This window comes from Tinamus guttatus, unplaced genomic scaffold, assembly GCF_059628265.1.
Source record: "Tinamus guttatus ecotype Peru unplaced genomic scaffold, ASM5962826v1 Tinamus_guttatus_pri_ptg000131l, whole genome shotgun sequence".
Taxonomy (NCBI): domain Eukaryota; kingdom Metazoa; phylum Chordata; class Aves; order Tinamiformes; family Tinamidae; genus Tinamus; species Tinamus guttatus.
Genome location: NW_028288665.1, coordinates 1,502,067 through 1,519,854, shown reverse-complemented (window position 1 = coordinate 1,519,854; position 17,788 = coordinate 1,502,067). Strand labels below are relative to the sequence as shown.

Sequence of the window (17,788 nt, the reverse complement as noted above, 5' to 3'; positions counted from 1 at the left end):
GGGTTCTGATGCCTCCTTTTAAGGCAGTGTGCCTATGAGATGCTACTCTTCTACACCAGGTGATATTTCCAGATAGACATACAAAGTGATCCCTGTATCACCAGCTCACAACTGCTTTACATGTAGGCCCATCAGCAGTGGAAGCCTTCAATGTGAAAAGTTATCAGGTCACTGCAACAATGACAGAGCACTTACTAGCCAGAAATACACTGTTTGGGGGATGATTTCCTCGAAAGCCTGGGCGTGGTGTTTTCAAATTCATTCACATACGCTTGCCCACATGACCAGACTGTGTTTACAGCTTTACAGAGGAAAGCAAAGCTCTTGGTGCCAGGAAAGGGCTCGGTGGTGCAGCTGTGCTGAGCAGCAGCCAGCCCTACATGACAGGGAGCAAGGGACAGAAACCTGATGGAACAAGGAAGCCTTGAGGATTGTGGCTCAAGTGAAGAAGCAGGAGGCAGAAGGAGCAGGCTGCTGTTGTCCCTGGGTCATCCGTACTGATGCTACTGGGGACCCATGGCCAGCGTCGCTTGTCCCTTGTGGGCAGGGACCTTGGAGGTTCCCATGCCCCCCAGCCCATCCAGTGCGGGGCTGAGGTGCCTGATAGCCCAGCCCCATGTGCTAGCCAGAAGGACATCCCCAGCCATGGGTTGGATGGGTCCCAAGGATGGTCTCCACCAGCTACTTGGTAAGTTGCCAGTCCCTGGCCGCTGGCCACCTCAGGACACATGCCACCTGCCTGGCAGCTGTGTGGCCACCTTTGATTTTATTTATTTATTTTTTAAATGATGTTAACTCCTAACTGTCTGAGCAGATGCCAGGACACAGTGGAAGAAACTGCCATATTTCTCCTGAGCTGCAAGCTTGTCACCAAGAAGGGGGACAAGGGAGGAGAAAGAAGCCATACAAAGTGTTTGATGCTTTGGCAAGCATACCTAGCACTTCAATAGGTTTGGGTATTCTGCAAATTAATCCTTTGGCAAGGCATCCTTTGCAGGTGTAACAAGCCTTCAGTGCCTGGCAATTGCCCTGTGTCCCCAGCTTGCGTGCTCAGCTCCTTTGACATTCATGGGAAGCTGCGAGCAGATTGGAGATCTGCAAGTCTTTTTCATTTTCATCTATTTTTTGAGCACTGCAGCTTCGCTTCCCAGCTGCGATAGCCATCTCCACCATGGCAATAGCTGGGAGTCCACTGCTGAGTTAAAAAAAAAGATTTCTTCACCCCTCCACACTCCCATCAGCCTGGGCAGTGTGAAGGAAATAAAGACACTGATGGCATTCCTGCTGGAGACACCAGCAAGCAGCCTTGTTCATACTTGGAAGAGACTAATAGCCGTAATAAAGAAGTTGCATCAGGTTTAGAGAATGGGAAACCAGCACACAACAAAAATTGCTATTCCAGTAAGTGACCATCAGGGTTGACTTTGGAGAGGGTAATGTACCAAAGTCAAGGAAGAAAAAAGGTTGTAACCAATATCTACTGAATCTTGATGTGTTCTTCATTCTTAAAATGTGCAAATAATGTGACATTTTTTTTCTTTAGCTTATGGAAAGATGAGGTGGAAATTGACTGGCAAGAAAAAAGGAAGTGGAAAAGCAAGCACAGAACTTCTAGTCAAATGTCCTGCTTGATCACAAAAAGCGATGCTAAGGGTAACGTGATGGTGGCAACTCTCTCCCACCTGCAACCTTGCCAGACATGGGTGACAGGGGCCTGGTGACATATTTAGGACTAGCAGGATGTCAGCGCCCTGGCCTTTCCCCATGCTGAGCCCCACTGGTTATGTGCTTGCAGGTCAAAAGGGCTTTGGGCTGTATATTCTCTGGGACAGGGCTCACATTGACGTTTGCATAAAGGCAATTTCTAGTGCCTGCACTAGGCCTTATTGGAAGAGAAGAAGGGGAAAAAGAGTATAAGGGCCTTTTTTTTTTTTCTCTTTTTTTAACCACTTTATGGTTGCTGAAACTAGGTAGTGAGCCCATTACAGGAGCATATTTCAGCCCCAGGCTTACATGTAACTACAGCACTTGTTCATCACCGTGACGAGTCACCAAACTCACTGTTCATTATTTCGACAGTGCCATCTCTACAGTAGAAATACTGTAAACCGTCAGGGTGAAAGCACTTCCACCATGCCCAGCGAAGGCTGGTGCCCGCAGAAAACAGCTGACACGGAGACCTGAAGTCATATGTGAGCAGGGGCTCACAAATGTGCCTGCAAATGAAATCACTTTGTATAAATAGCCTTGGGAGATGACTAGACTAGTAAAAACCAGGCAAGGAAAAGGGGGACCAATGATTTTTTTTTCCAGGTGTTCAGTCTGCTTGAGCTTGGAACAGCTTCTGTAAGCAAAGAGGAGGTGGCGGGCAGGTTACCTGCTTTCCCATGTGTCCCAGGTACTCCAGCACCAGTTGCATTTTCCAGTTGCTATCCAAGTATATGTATATAGGTTGTCTTTCTATAGGAGTGAGTGTGGTGACTGTCAATCATGTGCTCTTCCAGTATTGTAATTTAACAGATTATGGCTGTATGAAAACCCTGTAAATAGCTAGAAAGAAATTAAACTGGATCTCTATGTCCTAGTTTTTGTACATACTGAAACTGCATGGTATTTAAATTATTGTTTGTCTTTGATGTATGCAGTTTCTTAAAAAAAAATCCTTTAAAAAAGAAAAATCATTCCCGTGCCTGTGTATTTTATTACCCTCTGTCCCCATGACTGATGCAATCACAGAAGGTTGCCACTCCTGGGACTCCAGGACCACGGCGGGTGCCTGTGGTGCCCACACCTGAGCTCAGCTCCTTGCCTGTCACCATCCTCCTCTTTTCTGTAGCAGTCACAGTGCGTTGAAGCTGTGCAAGCTGCAGCCTCTGCTTAGTGAGAACGGCAGGCGGGAGGGGAGAAGCTCCCTTTGCAAGAGCGAGCACATTCTTCAAACCATGCAATCCTCAACTATTCTCAGGCAATTTATTGCCCATAATTCATGATGCAAAATTTCTGATGTCCCAGAAACCGTTGGCCCATAGCACCCGGCTGCAATGGGCCAGGGCAAGCAGCCCCCCACACAGAGGAAGTGAAACAGCTGAGCAAATTCTGCTCCTTTTCATTACTAGCATAGTTGAAGGACCTAGAACATGGTCATAACACTGTTATTACTAGGCATTTTCTGCCTCATGCACAGAGATCCCTACACAAGGGTGCCCAACAGGGTCTGGGGTTTTCTTTCTGTTTTTTTAAACAAACAGAAGCACTTCACAGAACTGGCTTGAGAAAAGAGAAGCACATGTTCCCAGGACCATCCATGTAACTGCTAGCGATCAAACTGCAATCTGATGGCGTCTTAAGGCAGGAAAGGGAGAGGCAGGTGGAGAAATCTCTCTTCTCCATTGGACAGGCAGCCCCTGGTGACCAGTTCAGAATTGTGCCACCTCTAGCAGCTGCTTGAAACTGCTTCATGAAAAGTTGCGCCTATGTGAGGAGACTGACCGATACTACTGCACTCACTGGGATGGGACATGGCCGTATGCTCCATTCGATGAGCCAGTCCATGACCTGCTCCCTGTCAGTGCCACTTCCATTTGGCAACTCTGGAGTTCCCTCTCTCAGTCAGTTTTCTCACAATGCTGCCATTTTTTTCCATACTCTGAACATCATGATTGGAGTGCAAACCACTTGTCATTTTTCAAACTTCCTCCCCTGGCATCCGGCATTTTTTTCTTCCCATCACATATCGGGCCTTCCGCAGGGCAAGAGCTGCTCCATGTGGCAAGAGAGGACAGACATGGCAGCACCCTGAACCGCTCTGGAGGAAAAATACTGCTTGGGGGGACAACTGGTCCAAATTACACTTATTTTTTTCAAATTTTCAAAGCCCGTAAAGTTTTCTTTGGGGTGTTGAGTGGGGGCAGTTCACTCTCCAGAGCGAACATTTCAGTGTTATTTCTGCCTCAGGAAAAAAAAAAAAAAAGAATAGCAGCTAGCTCTATATGAATGAAGAAGCCTGCTGCGAGCAGTTCCCTACACAACGAGCTGAGGAGAAATAATGTAAATTCAAAAAAAGCATTCTGCTTTCTAGCTTCTCAAGAAAGAAAGAAAAAAAAAAACAAAGGTCATCAATTGCCATGTCACAACAATCTTTGCACAGTGACCCCGCTGAGGAAGCCAGCCCCTCTCCCTACACTACATGGGCAGTGAGGTCAGCAGGAGGCTCAACCACACACAACTTTAAAGGGGTCTCTTTGGGGAGGTGCTGGACCTTAAGGTAGTAAAGTGCCCATATTTGGACTGCCTGCAAAAAATGTGCAGTTTAAGATGTTATGAGGTGTCGTGAGGTGACCTGTTGTGATGTAGCAAGGGGGCCCATGGTGAGGTGGCCCATTGTGATGTAGCGAGAGGACCATTGTGAGGCAGCCTATTCTGAAGCAGCCCATGGTGAGGGGGCCCATGGCAATGTAACAAGGGACCCATTGCGATGTAGCGAGGGGTCCATTGTGAGGCATCCCATTGCGAGGCAGCCAATTGTGACGTAGTGAGGGCCCCATTGTGAGGCGGGTCCATTGTGAGGCGGCCTATTCTGAGGTGGTCCATGGTGATGTAGCAAGGGGCACATTGTGATGTAGCGAGGGACCCATTGTGAGGAGGCCCATTGTGAGGAGGCCCATTGTGATGTGGCAAGGGGACCATTGTGAGGCAGCCCATAATGAGGCGGCCCATAATGAGGCGGCCTGGGGCCCTTTGTGATGTAGCGACACATGCATTGTGATGTAGCAACAGGCCCATTCTGAGGCTTCCCATTGTGATGTAGCAATGGGCCCATCTGGAAACGGCTCATCGTGAGGCAGCCCACTGTGATGTAACGAGGGGCCCATTGTGAGACGGCCCATTGTGATGTAATGACAGTCCCTTGTGATGTAGGGAGGGCCCCACTGTGAGGTGGCCCATTATGATGCAGGGAGGGGCACCATCACAAGGCAGCCCATTGTGATGTAGCAAAGGGCACCATTGTGAGGTGGCCAATTGTGATGTAGCAAGGGGGCCCATTGTGAGGCGGCTCATTGTTAGGGGGCCTGTTGAGAGGCGGCCAGGGCGCATTGTATTATAGTGATGGACCTATTTGTGATGTACTGAGGGGCCCATTATGAGGCAGCTCATTGTGAGGTGGCCCATTGTGAGACAGTCCATTGAGATGTGAGGTGGGCCCATTGTGAGGCGGCCCATTGTGATGTAGTGAGGGGCCCATTGTGAGGCATCCCATTGTGATGTAGTGAAAGGTCCACTGTGGTGTAGGGAGGGGTCCATTGTGAGACGGTCCATTGTGAGGCCACCCGTTTTGAGGCAGCCCACTGTGATATAGCAAGAGGCCCATTGTGAGGCGGCCTGTTGTGAGGAGCCTTATTGTCCTGCAGCGAGGTGTCCATAGTGAGGCGGGCCATTGTGATGTAGCACAGGCCCCATTGTGAGGCATCCCTTTGTCAGGCATCCCATTGTCCTGCAACGAGGGGCCCATTGTGAGGCAGCCTATTGTGAGGCGTCCCATTGTGATGTAGCGGAGGCGGCCCATTTTGAGGCAGTCCATTGTGAGCCGGCGCATTGTGATGTAGTGAGGGGCTTGTTGTGAGGTGGCCCCTTTTGATGTAGCAAGGGGCCCAATTAGTGGATGACAAGTTGACCATGAGGCAGCAGTGTGCCCTCGTGGCCAAGAAGGCCACTGGGATTCTGGGGTGCATTAAGAAGAGCGTCTCCAGCAGGTCAAGGGAGGTGATCCTGCCCCTCTACTCAGCCCTGCTGAGGCCCATCTGGAGTATTGTGTCCAGTTCTGGGCCTCACAGTATAAGACAGATGTGGAGCTGCTAGAGAGAGTCCAGCGCAGGGCTACAAGGATGATCAGGGACCTGGAACATCTGCCCTATGAGGAGAGGCTGAGGGAGCTGGGCCTGTTCAGTCTGGAGAAGAGAAGGCTGAGAGGGGATCTGATCAGTGTCTATAAGTACCTCAAGGGAGGCAGTGAGGAGGATGGTGCTGGCCTCTTTTCAGTGGTGGCCACCGACAGAACTAGAGGAAATGGCCACAAACTGAAACACCAAAAGTTCCACATGAACTTAAGAAAAAAAATTTTAATGGTGAGGGTGACAGAGCACTGGAACAGACTGCCCAGAGAGGTTGTGGAGTCTCCTTCTCTGGAGATCTTCAAAAATCTGCATGGCTGCAGTCCTGTGCCATGTGCTCTAGGTGACCCTGCGTGTGCAGGTGGTTGGACTAGATGACCTCTAGAGGTCCCTTCCAACCTTAGGCATTCTATGATTTTATGATTCTATGGTTGTGTTGCAGAGGGGTGCATTGTGAGGTGGCTCATTGTGAGGCAGTCCGTAGCTCGTCTTCTTGCGTTTAAGCTGGGCAGGCAAAAGGAATTTCCCCTGAAACGCAATGCACATCCCTAGCACCAAGCATCTTGGTGAGTCAGCCACAACTAGGCGGCACTTCTATAGAGATATATCACTGGTCTACACAGGTGTAAAAATAGAATCTATTATATTTACTCTTTTCGCTGAAAGCCTTCACACTTGGCAGAGGTTACATTTTAGTATTTAGGACAGGGTTATAGGGCTATTCAGGGTTCCAGGGACATCGGTAGCTCCCTACCCCAACATCCATTCAAAGCAGGACAAGCTATGGGCCACACCAGGTTGCTGAGGGCTCTATTTAGTCAGGTCTTGAAAACCTCCAAGGTGGAGCCTCTGTGGACAACCTCTTCATACTTGGCTGTCCATGAGGAAAAGAGGTTTCCTTAGACTCAGGCTGAATCTTTAATTTCAATTTAGGCCTTTTGCCCACCACGCACCTCTGAAGAGCCTGGCCCTGTCATTGTCTTGTTAAGCTCCTCATAGGTGCTGGGGCTGCTGCTAGGTCCCCCTAAGCAGTCACTTCTCTGGCCTGCACAAGGCCAGCTCCCTCAGCCTCTCCTCCCAAGGCAAGTGTTCCAGCCCCAACCATCCTGATGGCCTCAGCTGGCCTCGTTTCCTTTCACTGGGAGGCCCCAAACCGGGCCCGGGATCCAGACATGGTCTGTCAAGTGCTGGAAGGGCAGATAACACCTTCCCTGGTGCTGCTGGCTGCAGATATGCGACCTCCCTTGCACCAGGCAGGCTGTTGGCTCCTGCTGCACTCGCTGCCACCCACCTGGCCTTTGCTGCAGGGCTGCTGCAGCCGTCAGCGTCCAGGTGCTTCTGAGGGTGCTCCTCCAGCCATGGTCCAGGGCTTTGCTTTTGTACCTGCCAACCTTCCCATAGCTCCTGCAGAGCCTCTTGAGGTCCCTCTGGGCAGCAGATCTGTCCCCCCCATACTGACCTGCTTCCCTGCTCTGGTGACACCTGCAAACATTGGGAGCAATCCCTTTGTCACCTCCTCGGGGCACTGATCCAGGGTGCTTCTTTTTCATGCTTGACTATTTTTGTTTCATACTGAAACAGCCTCGTGAAGAACCCAACCTCAAGGCCTGAGGCAACATATTGGTGAGGGATCTTCACAGATCACATTTTGCTTCATGACTACAACTGGAATGTCTCAAACGTCACAGCAGATTGATCATGAAATTTAGAGGGGAAAAAAAAAAAAAGAAAAAAAAGAAAGAGAAAGAGAGAGAGAATGAGAGAGAGGAGACACACCGTGATTCTCCTGAGGCCACAGCAGGATCAGGGAGAACTCGCTCCGCAGGCAGCCACACCACCCCACACCCTCATGGCTTGGCAGATGCTGCCAAAGGGCTCTGGCAGATTGCATGTAGCAGCTGCAGCAGGTTATGCTATCATCAGCTCTGCCTGGCACCTCTGCTTTTGTGCCAGACTTCAGGACCCTACATAGTAAGGGTAACAGAAGAGCTACAGGTCAACATCAGCTATTCCACAGCCCAAGGTATAACTTCTTAAAAGCAGAAATCATGTGAATCTGCAAGCTCATCACCAAGTTGGTATTTCAAGCAAACTCACATTCATCGTAGCTCTCCTCTTTGCCGCAGGGCTTGCCCGGCAGGCTACGTGGCACCACAAGCCTCGCTCTGCCACCTTGCCCCTGCCCTGCTGCAGGACCAGCACTCTGGGGAGCTGGCTGCAGCTGAGAGCCTGACAGAGAGCGGCTAACGCGGAGGCCTCTTGATGTTGTTTGCAGCTAGCATGGCCACAGCTGAGCCAGAAAGAGGGGCACTTCCAAAAAGAAGCACGATTGTAAAAGAGGGCATCGTCCTTATGAACACTCCAAGAACCCAAGGGAGAAGAGGACTCCTTGGCCACACTCATTTTCCCATTACACAGCAGGGGAAGGTTGCAAGTTCTGCAGGTGAGTGAGGTGCCTATTTCAGAAGCAGAAGTAACAATTTTATTTCCAAATAGTAATTCCTCAGTGCATCCAGTGTCCAAACATCCACTCATCCCAAAGACTCCTCCTGCAGTAAACCCTACAATTTTAGCAGTGACTACACACTTAAGAGATGGGAGAACCCTTCTCACGGTTTGCAAATACTAGCATTTAAATTGACCTCCACCATGAATCGAACCCATCCATCTTCTTACAGTATCTTCAACTTCCACAGAGTGAGAGCTGGTGGATAGGTAGGAAGAAAATATTTCTTAAGGACTTTGAGAGTTATACTTAGTTCTCTAAAAGCCTTAAACCACACTGTGCAAACAGAATACTGCAAGTGGCTCGCAGAGAAACAGTCTGCATGTGATCACACCACTACTAGATTACCTTCATCTCATCCATATTTATTGCAAAATATTTACACGTTGGTGACTATGCCATGAAATGCTCTAACGGCATCTTTATGGAAAACAGGAAACAGGGAGCACAACACCATGCTGGGGGCCAAGAGGTCCCAGGAGACCTTTCCGAAGTCGCCTTTTCCCAACCATCGGGAGCCGAGAGGTTTCTCAGGCGGAGTGTGCTGGAGTCCCACAGTGCGTGCGCCACAGATCGACAGCTTTGCTGACAATGGCATCTGTGTTATCTTGAGGGATCTGTAACAGATGGGGAGAAGCCGTCTTGTCATGGGTAGTTTATCTGGACCGTTGGTTTCAAATAAAACATTTTGAAGTTCTAATTTCAGTTTTATCCCCTCTCCCCATCGCTCAGGCCTGCACACTCCACACTACCCATAGGTTTTAGGCTGGTGCAGCACTGTCCTCCCCCTACACAAAACCTTTACTTAAAATAATCAGGTAAAAGCACCACCAGGCAGGTCACACTTCACCACCTACGTGCTGCCAGAACTCAGATGGGCCATCCGGGACCACAGACATTTCTAACCTCGCTCACCTGGGTCACATCACTCTCCTAACACTCTGTGGCCAGGCACATTACTATCTAGAGAAGAAAAGCTCAAGGTCGGGTTCACAGCCCCATCCTACATCTACACAGAAACCATACGCAGGGCCTGCAGGCTCGTGCACAAGAAAGGAGCAAGAAAGATAACAAAAAGGAACCTTGTAAGGAGGTCTGGAAAAAAATGCAATTTCACCTGATGTACTTTCCCAGAAAAACCCTTTGGTATTCTGAGGAAATACTGTCAGATCTGTAAAGGCAGACATGGTGTAAATCCTAAAACACAAACCCCCCAGATCCTAAAACCTTTCAGAAAGCAGCAACCTACCTTTATAAACCATAAAAGGCAACACAGGTACAAAGGAGTACTTACATTTTCCAAGAACTGTGCAATTTTTCTGCAGTACTCAGTGCTATTATCTTCCGTTTGAAAGTTAGTAATACCTCAACAGCAACAAAAACCAGAATCTTACAGGACCTGCTAATAACTTTGTCCCAAACTCTGTAAAAAAAAAAAAAAAAGAGGAACCAATAAATATTACTGAGATGCTCTTATCTGCATAATTATTTGCCAGAATAGTCTTCACAAAACCACTTTTTCCAAATTATTTTTCTGAATAACAGCAATGTATAGAACTATTCAGGTTTCTGTTCAGGTTTGTGGTCAAGATGTGTTAGGAAGTGTTTTAAAAAGAAAGCTGTGTAGTAACAGGGCAGGTAGGCTTGAGGATAAACAGTGTGAGAAGGGCTGAGTGTAAACATGGCAACTAGGTCTGAGGGTAAACAAGCCAGAAAGGCGAGCTGCCCTGGTAATACAAAGGAAAGCTGCGCAGGCAGGGCCAGAACAAATAGTGTGGCAGAACGAACTAACTGATTTTACCCCCGAAGATATTAAGAATCTGCCAGTGAAATACAGGCAACAAACAGGGGAAAAACCACAGTCCCGGATGGTAAGATTAATGGGGCCGATTCGGTGAGAATTGACAATGTCGATGCCTTGAAGCTTTTGGGGTTAACTAATGACGTGTATGTACAGTCCGCCCTGCGAAGAGTAGACAACAATGGTACAAGCCTCAGTGCTGCAATAGCAGAGGGGCTTTCCGATCGGTACAGTGATGATGGTGATTAGCCCCCATGTAGTTCTTCCTGGGTAAAGTTACAGCAGGCTTGCCAAATGTTGAAGGCAGAAGCGATGAAGGTTGCGGTGGAGTACAACAGTCCAGAACCATATTTGCCACAACCTCTGTTACCTAGAAGGCAAAATAAGTTGTTGGAGGGATGCCCAGAGGCGTGGCGCCCCTAATTCCAGTTCTGATGACAGAACAAGGAAACCCTATTGAGAATGTAATTGAAAAATTACAGAAAATGGGAGGGGACTTACCAGGATTGGAGCTAGACCAGCCTAAATCCAACTCGTCAAATGGGCAAAGGAGAAAATGCCGCAGGGCCGGGACCTGGGGAGCGGGCTCAATTATTTCGACTACTGTTACAGAAAGGCATTGATAGACAGGATATTGGTGGGACACCAATAGAAGTACTACGCCAGCTAGCATGCCGACATAATGTCCATGTGGTCCAGGCGGCCAAGCAATGCTCGGGAATAATGTCCAAGGCTGATAGATCACAAGTGTTTACCCGTGGAAGGATTTAGAGCGGATGATGTCATGATTCAGACCAAAGGAGGGGCTGGAACCAGTTTTCCCCCCTCAGGGGGCTTGGATGCCCGAAACAAGAATAGGGGGGTGGCTAAGCTCCAGTGCCCGAAGGGTTCCAATGTAACATTGCTCACCAAGACAATTGACCGTTTGTTACATGTACCATTCATTGGTCGGAACAAAACAAACAAATGGTTCATGCCCTGGTGGACGCAGGAGCGGAGGTCACAATAGTGCGTGGGAACACAGAAAAGCATAGGGGTGAAGTAACTCCTGTTCGGGGTTTGGGTGACTAGCCTGTCAAGGGAAAACTTGTGGATCTGGCCTTACAAATAGCCGACTGTCCGCAACGGACATTCCAGGTCATGATTGCCCAAACACATGAATACATTCTCTGAATCGAAGCATTGCGCGGCCAGTCATTGGACGTCAATGGAACGTTATGGAATTTTGGGACCAGGCGGTGGATGGCACAGGTAATACAAGTGGGACAACTTACACAAGAGGCTGATATACCTGTGGTCACTCAGGTTGTAAATTTGAAACAATATCGAATTCCCAGGGGCGACGAAGCAATACAGACTGCGATGGATGATTTACTGGTAGGTAGAGTAATTTGATATACCCATTCGCCCTTTAATTCTGACCTGTCAAGAAGCCAAATGGTAGTTGGCAGATGATGGTGGACTATCAAGGGGAGAACAAAGTCACCCCTTCAATTACTGCAGTGGTTCCAGAAATGGCAACGCTACTTCAGAAGATTCAAAAACATTGCGTTTGTTATTGATATAGCTAACATGCTTCTTACCATTCCCATACCTTAACAAGCACAGGGTCAGTTTGCTTTCACGTGGAACAGAAACCAATATATATTTGCACGATTGCCACAGGGATATAAGCATAGTCCGACCTACTGCCATCAAGCTATTCACTGGACCCTTGAAGCTGTTGGGATGCTGCGACCAGGGAAGGTCCAGATGATTCAATCAGTCAGAGTGCTCAACAACAGAGGGTTGACCAAAGAGTCGACACCCCTTACCCTGATGAGAGGGCTACCCTGTGTGAATTGTGCAACAGCCATCTTGACTGCAGCATATGAATCTGGAGAGAACTCCAGTATCTTCCCTGCTAGGGAAAGGTTGGCATTAAACCACAGAGGAATACTTTGAATGAGATCCCAGGGGAGGATTTCTCAAAAACTAAGGCTCCCTTCCCACACATCCCCCCCTCTCCCTCCCGTCCTCGCTGTGAGTGGATCAGATGTTCCGGGGGAGAAGGAGGATTGGGAGCTGTACTAGATAGTTTAGTATAAGAAACAAGAATGATGCGACAGCTAAGCTCCAGTGTGAGGGGTAGGGAAAGTTTGAACGAAATAACGTGGGTCTCGCTCTTAGTTGCACGCAGGCCCAGACATGGGTGCAGTGTCTTTGCAGGTATATTGAGAGACGGAAACAACGGAGTCCTCCCAACTGAGACCTGGAAAATTGTGTGGGACACGGCCACAGGGGAAGAACGACAGCTTCTGGCATGGTGGAGACCTGTGACCTTCGGCCACAGCTGAGTCTTCGGCACAGTCGTCACCTGTGTGCTGACCGTGGATGTCACTGTTGGGAGGGTTGACCCCACTGTGACTCTGGGAGTTGGCACCAATGAATCTGTGCTCTGCTCCCTTCACCCTCTCCCCGCCCCAACAACCAAATGTGAGCAAGAGTGTGTTTAAGAACAATGTATAAATGCATGAATGAGATTGTGTTTAACAACATGTGTTTGCAATGCAGTTATTGTTGGAGGCTGCGGTTTTGTGTATGGGCCATCCGTGTTTAGTAGTCCATTGCTAATTATGACCAGCTAAAAAGCCTGGGTCTGGCTAAGCACCTCCTACCATAGCCAAGGGCAAGACTGGGTTGGCCTCTGTGCTTGCCACCAAGAAGAAGCTTGAGCTCCGCTGTTGGCTGTAACCCATTAGGCGTTGAGCGGTGGGGACACGTGCCATGCCAGACCTTGATGTGAGGCATGGCCATCTCTCTCTCTTTGAGGGCCACCTAGGAGGTGATTGTAGACCAAGCGGCCCGCTGCTGGCATGGGTGACAGTGTAATCAACTTGTGACTAAGTACACAGAATTTGCTTGTAAGCTGCTTATGCTAACTTGCACGTAGGCCCACCAGACTGCTTACGCCACCCTGCACAGTAGGGTGAAATACTATTTTACAGCCCCATTAGAAAAAAAAAAAAAAAAGGAGGCATAGGCTCTGGGGATCGCTGCCACGCAAGCATTGACCATGTTACGCAAACTGGGATGCTGGTTAGCAAAATCCAGCAATGCTACAATGACAGCTTTGCCATCATTGTTGGTAACTGTTATTAAGGTTATTATTCTTCATTTGCGCTGTATTATATGTTGTATCCTTTGTGTAATGGTGTTGACGCAAGGTATGGTTGGAACTGCTACAAAGCGTTATCTGTTTGGGTCCTTCGTTACAATAGATTGACCTCTACAGATCACTGGGTGGTATGTATAAGAGGTGGGAATTTTTGTAATTGTTTATGACCTCTACAGATCACGGGGCAGCATGTATAGGAGATGGTTATTTTTATCATCTGTAGGGTCATACAAATCTCCTGGGGGAAGCAGAACACAGACCTTGAGACAGGAGGTGTTTGTCTGCTTGGTCTGAGCGATAAGGAGCATGGAGGCAGCTGCTTAGCCACGTTCATAGCTGACCTCCTCTAAAAACTAGTTGAGGCTGGCTGCTTGATGGGGCTTGCAGCCAACTTACCTGCAGATGTCCTCTAAACTAGTTTTGGAGGCAAAACACCTGGGAAAGAGGAAGACGATGAGAAAAGCAGGACCCTCAGACTGAGGGCTAGGACCCCTTCCCCCCGCCATTGGTACGCATCCATGCGCACCCCGGAAAGAGAGAGTTGTGCAACTAAAGGTGGAGTTTTGTCTGCCCCTTCCCCCACCCCCACCACCCCCGGCCTGCCTCCTGGGTCATACTGACCCTACATGCCAGGATGCACCGGGCATAATGAGAAGATAGTGTGGAGAGAGAGAGGAGAGGACCCTCCCCGCCAGAGCAGGATATGCTTTTCTTGGCCAACTCCTGGAATACGTGGAAATTCAACTCAACCTTACACAAAAAGGCTGCCCACTGCAACGGGCATCATGGCACACTAAGAATACGTGTCGCTCGTGCCAGCAGCATGAGACTACTGGCACCAGGAGTCTATCTACAATGTCCCTTACCAGCATCAAGCACAGATAAATGTTATTCCATATATTATTATTCCACAGGAGTGGAATAATATTTGGAATATTATTCCAAATAAATAAATTTATTGAATTATTCCTTAAGTTTGCAGTGAAGAGTTAAAGAGTTCTCTCCTTCCGAGAGAAAGGAAGGAAACCTTCAGAAACCTTCACTGCAAAAAGCAAGGGTCTGTTAAAAATTATAAAGGGATATTTAAACCAAGCTCTTCTATAATCTAACGTTATTTAGTTGTAGTAACAGTTGCTACAGGAAAAGCAGCACCATGGTTGGCACATATGAAAACCCTGATTTTGTAGTTTAAGCCTATTTTTCAAGTGCCATCAATGGCTTACATTTCACAAGCACACTAAATGGAAAATTTAAAGTGGTTGTTTACTCTTTGCAATAAACAAGGCATTGTAATAAAATACTTCAAATTGAACACAAAAGGAATAATTACTGCTGTAAAAGGAATAATACTGCTCTTTCTTTGCTGTTCATTAAAGAGGACTTAACTCCCCATGCAACAGAAGAATGTGATGAAAGGATTTCATTTCAGAATGAACAAAATAAAATTTTCAGCGTCTGTTTCAAGACAAACTTTCTGTTTAGAAATTTCCTGTGAGGTAGTCTTTTAAAAAGTGGGAGGAGAAGGAATGCAAAATTAAATGAAGCACTCTATTTCACAGCAAGCAAATTAAGTTTTATTTCAAAAATATCATACCAGGATATTTCAGCTTTTTTCCCACCTCCAAAAACCAATGCAAAGTCATAACACTTGCTGATGCTGCCCACTCATCTCACTTATTTTTACCAAAAAAAGTTTTTGTTTTCTGAAGAAAGAGGTGCTGACAGCTGAACCTCCCTTAAAACCTTCTGGGTGCCTGGTTTAGTTACTTTGGGAAAGGTGTCAAGTCAAACTGCACGACATTGTAGATGTTGCATATTTCGTTTTACAAAACCAAACAGTGTGACTTCACACCAAATAGGTGTAACTTTGTAAGTCTCACCTAATCTACCTATAAAGATGTCAAATAACTGCAATTTTGATTGCAGTATTCCCTATACGGAAATCCTAACTTGTCACAGAGTTTGAGCCGGATGGCGTAACTGTCAAACAAGGGTTGCAAAACCTGATGGGTTTTCACAGTAGAGTTTTCCATCGTTTACCCTTCCCATCTAACATGTGGAGGCTGAGCAGTCACGCAGGTGCGTTAACAAATTACTGTTCTTACTGTTACCTGCTGTATAATTAAATGCAGGAATGCAGTGGAAGACTTTGGACGTGGAGCAAGATGAAGGACTTCGGATGCGGAGGAACGCAGAGGCCTTTGGACCTGGAGGACTTCGGATGCGGAGGACTTCGGACGCAGGACACAGAGGATTTGGACGCAGAAGACTTGCGACTCAGAGGGACGTGGAGGACTTCAGACACAGAAGAACGTGGAGGACTTCAGAAGCGGAGGACATCGGACGTGGAGGAACACAGAGGACTCCAGATGCAGAGGAATTTGATCGCAGACGACTTCGGATGTGGAAGGACGCGGAAGACATGCGACGTGGAGGACAAGAGACACTGAGGGACGTGAAGAACTTCAGATGCAGAGGAACGTGGAGGAATTCAGACGCAGAGCGATGCGGAGGATGTCATATGCAGAGGAAAGCAGAGGACTTTGGACGAGGAGGACTTGGGACGTGGAGGACTTCGGTCGCAGAGGACTTTTGACACGGTGAGACGTGGAGTACTTCAGACGGGGAGAGAAGCAGAGGACTTCGGACACGCAGGAACGCGGAGGACTACGTATGCGGGGGACTTCGGACACGGAGGAATGTTGAGGACTTGGGTCGTGGAGAAATTTGGACATGGAGGACTTTGCATGCAGGCTAATGCGGAGGACTTCAGAGGTGGGGGATGTGCAGGACTTCAGACGCAAAAGTCTTCGGATGCAGAAGGACGTGGAGCACTTCGGACGCGGAGGATGTGGGATGTGGAGGACTTTGGGTGCAGAGGGATGCAGAGGAACGCGGAGGGATGTGGGGGACTTGAGATGTGGAGGGACATGGAGGAGGAAGGACGCGGAGGACGCGGAAAGCAGAGGGACCCGTAAAATTTCTGACGCAAATGGACACGGAGCGAGGGGGAGGACAAGGGACACGAAGGGACGCAAACCGACACGGAGGAACGCGAAGGGACGCAAAGGACTTCGTAGGCATAGGGACGCGAAGGAACGTGGAGAATTTGGGAAGCGCAGGGACTCGGAGGGACCCGGAACGACGCAGAGGACTTTCGACGCAGGGGAACCCGGATGACTTCTGAGGAACGCGACTGACGTAGAGGGACGCACGGTGACGTGGAGGATGAGGGACGCGCAGGGACTCGGAGGGACCCGGAACGACGCAGAGGGACGTGGAGGGACGCAGAGGACTTTCGACGCAGGGGAACCCGGATGACTTCTGAGGAACGCGAAGGGACGTGACTGACGTAGAGGGACGCACGGCGAAGCGGAGGATGCGGGAGGCGCAGGGACTCGGAGGGACCCGGAATGACGCAGAGGGACGCGGAGGGACGCAGAGGACTTTCGACCTGGAGGACTTCGGATGCGGAGGACTTCGGACGCAGAAGGACACAGAGGATTTGGACGCAGAGTACTTGCGACTCAGAGGGACGTGGAGGACTTCAGACACAGAAGAACGTGGAGGACTTCAGAAGCGGAAGACATCGGACGTGGAGGAACACAGAGGACTTCAGACGCAGAGGAATTTGATCGCAGATGACTTCGGATGTGGAAGGACGCGGAAGACATGCGACGTGGAGGACAAGAGACACCGAGGGACGCGAAGAACTTCAGATGCAGAAGAACGTGGAGGAATTCAGACGCAGAGCGATGCGGAGGATGTCAGACGCAGAGGAAAGCAGAGGACTTTGGATGAGGAGGACTTGGGACGTGGAGAACTTCGGTCGCAGAGGACTTTCGACGCAGGGGAACCCGGATGACTTCTGAGGAACGCGAAGGGACGCGACTGACGTAGAGGGACGCACGGGGAAGCGGAGGATGCGGGACGCGCAGGGACTCGGAGGGACCCGGAACGACGCAGAGGGATGCGGAGGGACGCAGAGGACTTTCGACCTGGAGGACTTTGGATGTGGAGGACTTCGGACGCAGAAGGACACAGAGGATTTGGACGCAGAGGACTTGTGAGTCAGAGGGACGTGGAGGACTTCAGAAGCGGAGGACATCGGACGTAGAGGAACACAGAGGACTTCAGATGCAGAGGAATTTGATCGCAGAGGACTTCGGATGTGGAAGGACGCGGAAGACATGCGACGTCGAGGACAAGAGACACTGAGGGACGCGAAGAACTTCAGATGCAGAGGAACGTGGAGGAATTCAGACGCAGAGCGATGCGGAGGATGTCATATGCAGAGGAAAGCAGAGGACTTTGGATGAGGAGGACTGGGGACGTGGAGAACTTCGGTCGCAGAGGACTTTCGACGCAGGGGAAGCCGGATGACTTCTGAGGAACGCGAAGGGACGCGACTGACATAGAGGGACGCACGGGGACGT

At 49.2% G+C, this 17,788-nt stretch overlaps 1 long non-coding RNA gene across 1 annotated transcript in view; it reads right to left on the bottom strand.

Moving 5' to 3' along the window:
- The window catches only part of LOC148595252 (uncharacterized), a 123,915-nt gene extending 114,084 nt beyond the window's left edge, over nt 1-9,831 (bottom strand). Inside the window, exons 1-2 of the long non-coding RNA XR_015913200.1 lie at nt 9,689-9,831; nt 8,743-9,011 (exon numbers count right to left, since the gene is read on the bottom strand). This is a non-coding gene — a long non-coding RNA (uncharacterized LOC148595252). The remainder of the gene's footprint in view (nt 1-8,742; nt 9,012-9,688) is intronic.
- Between the last annotated feature and the right edge of the window lie 7,957 nt (nt 9,832-17,788).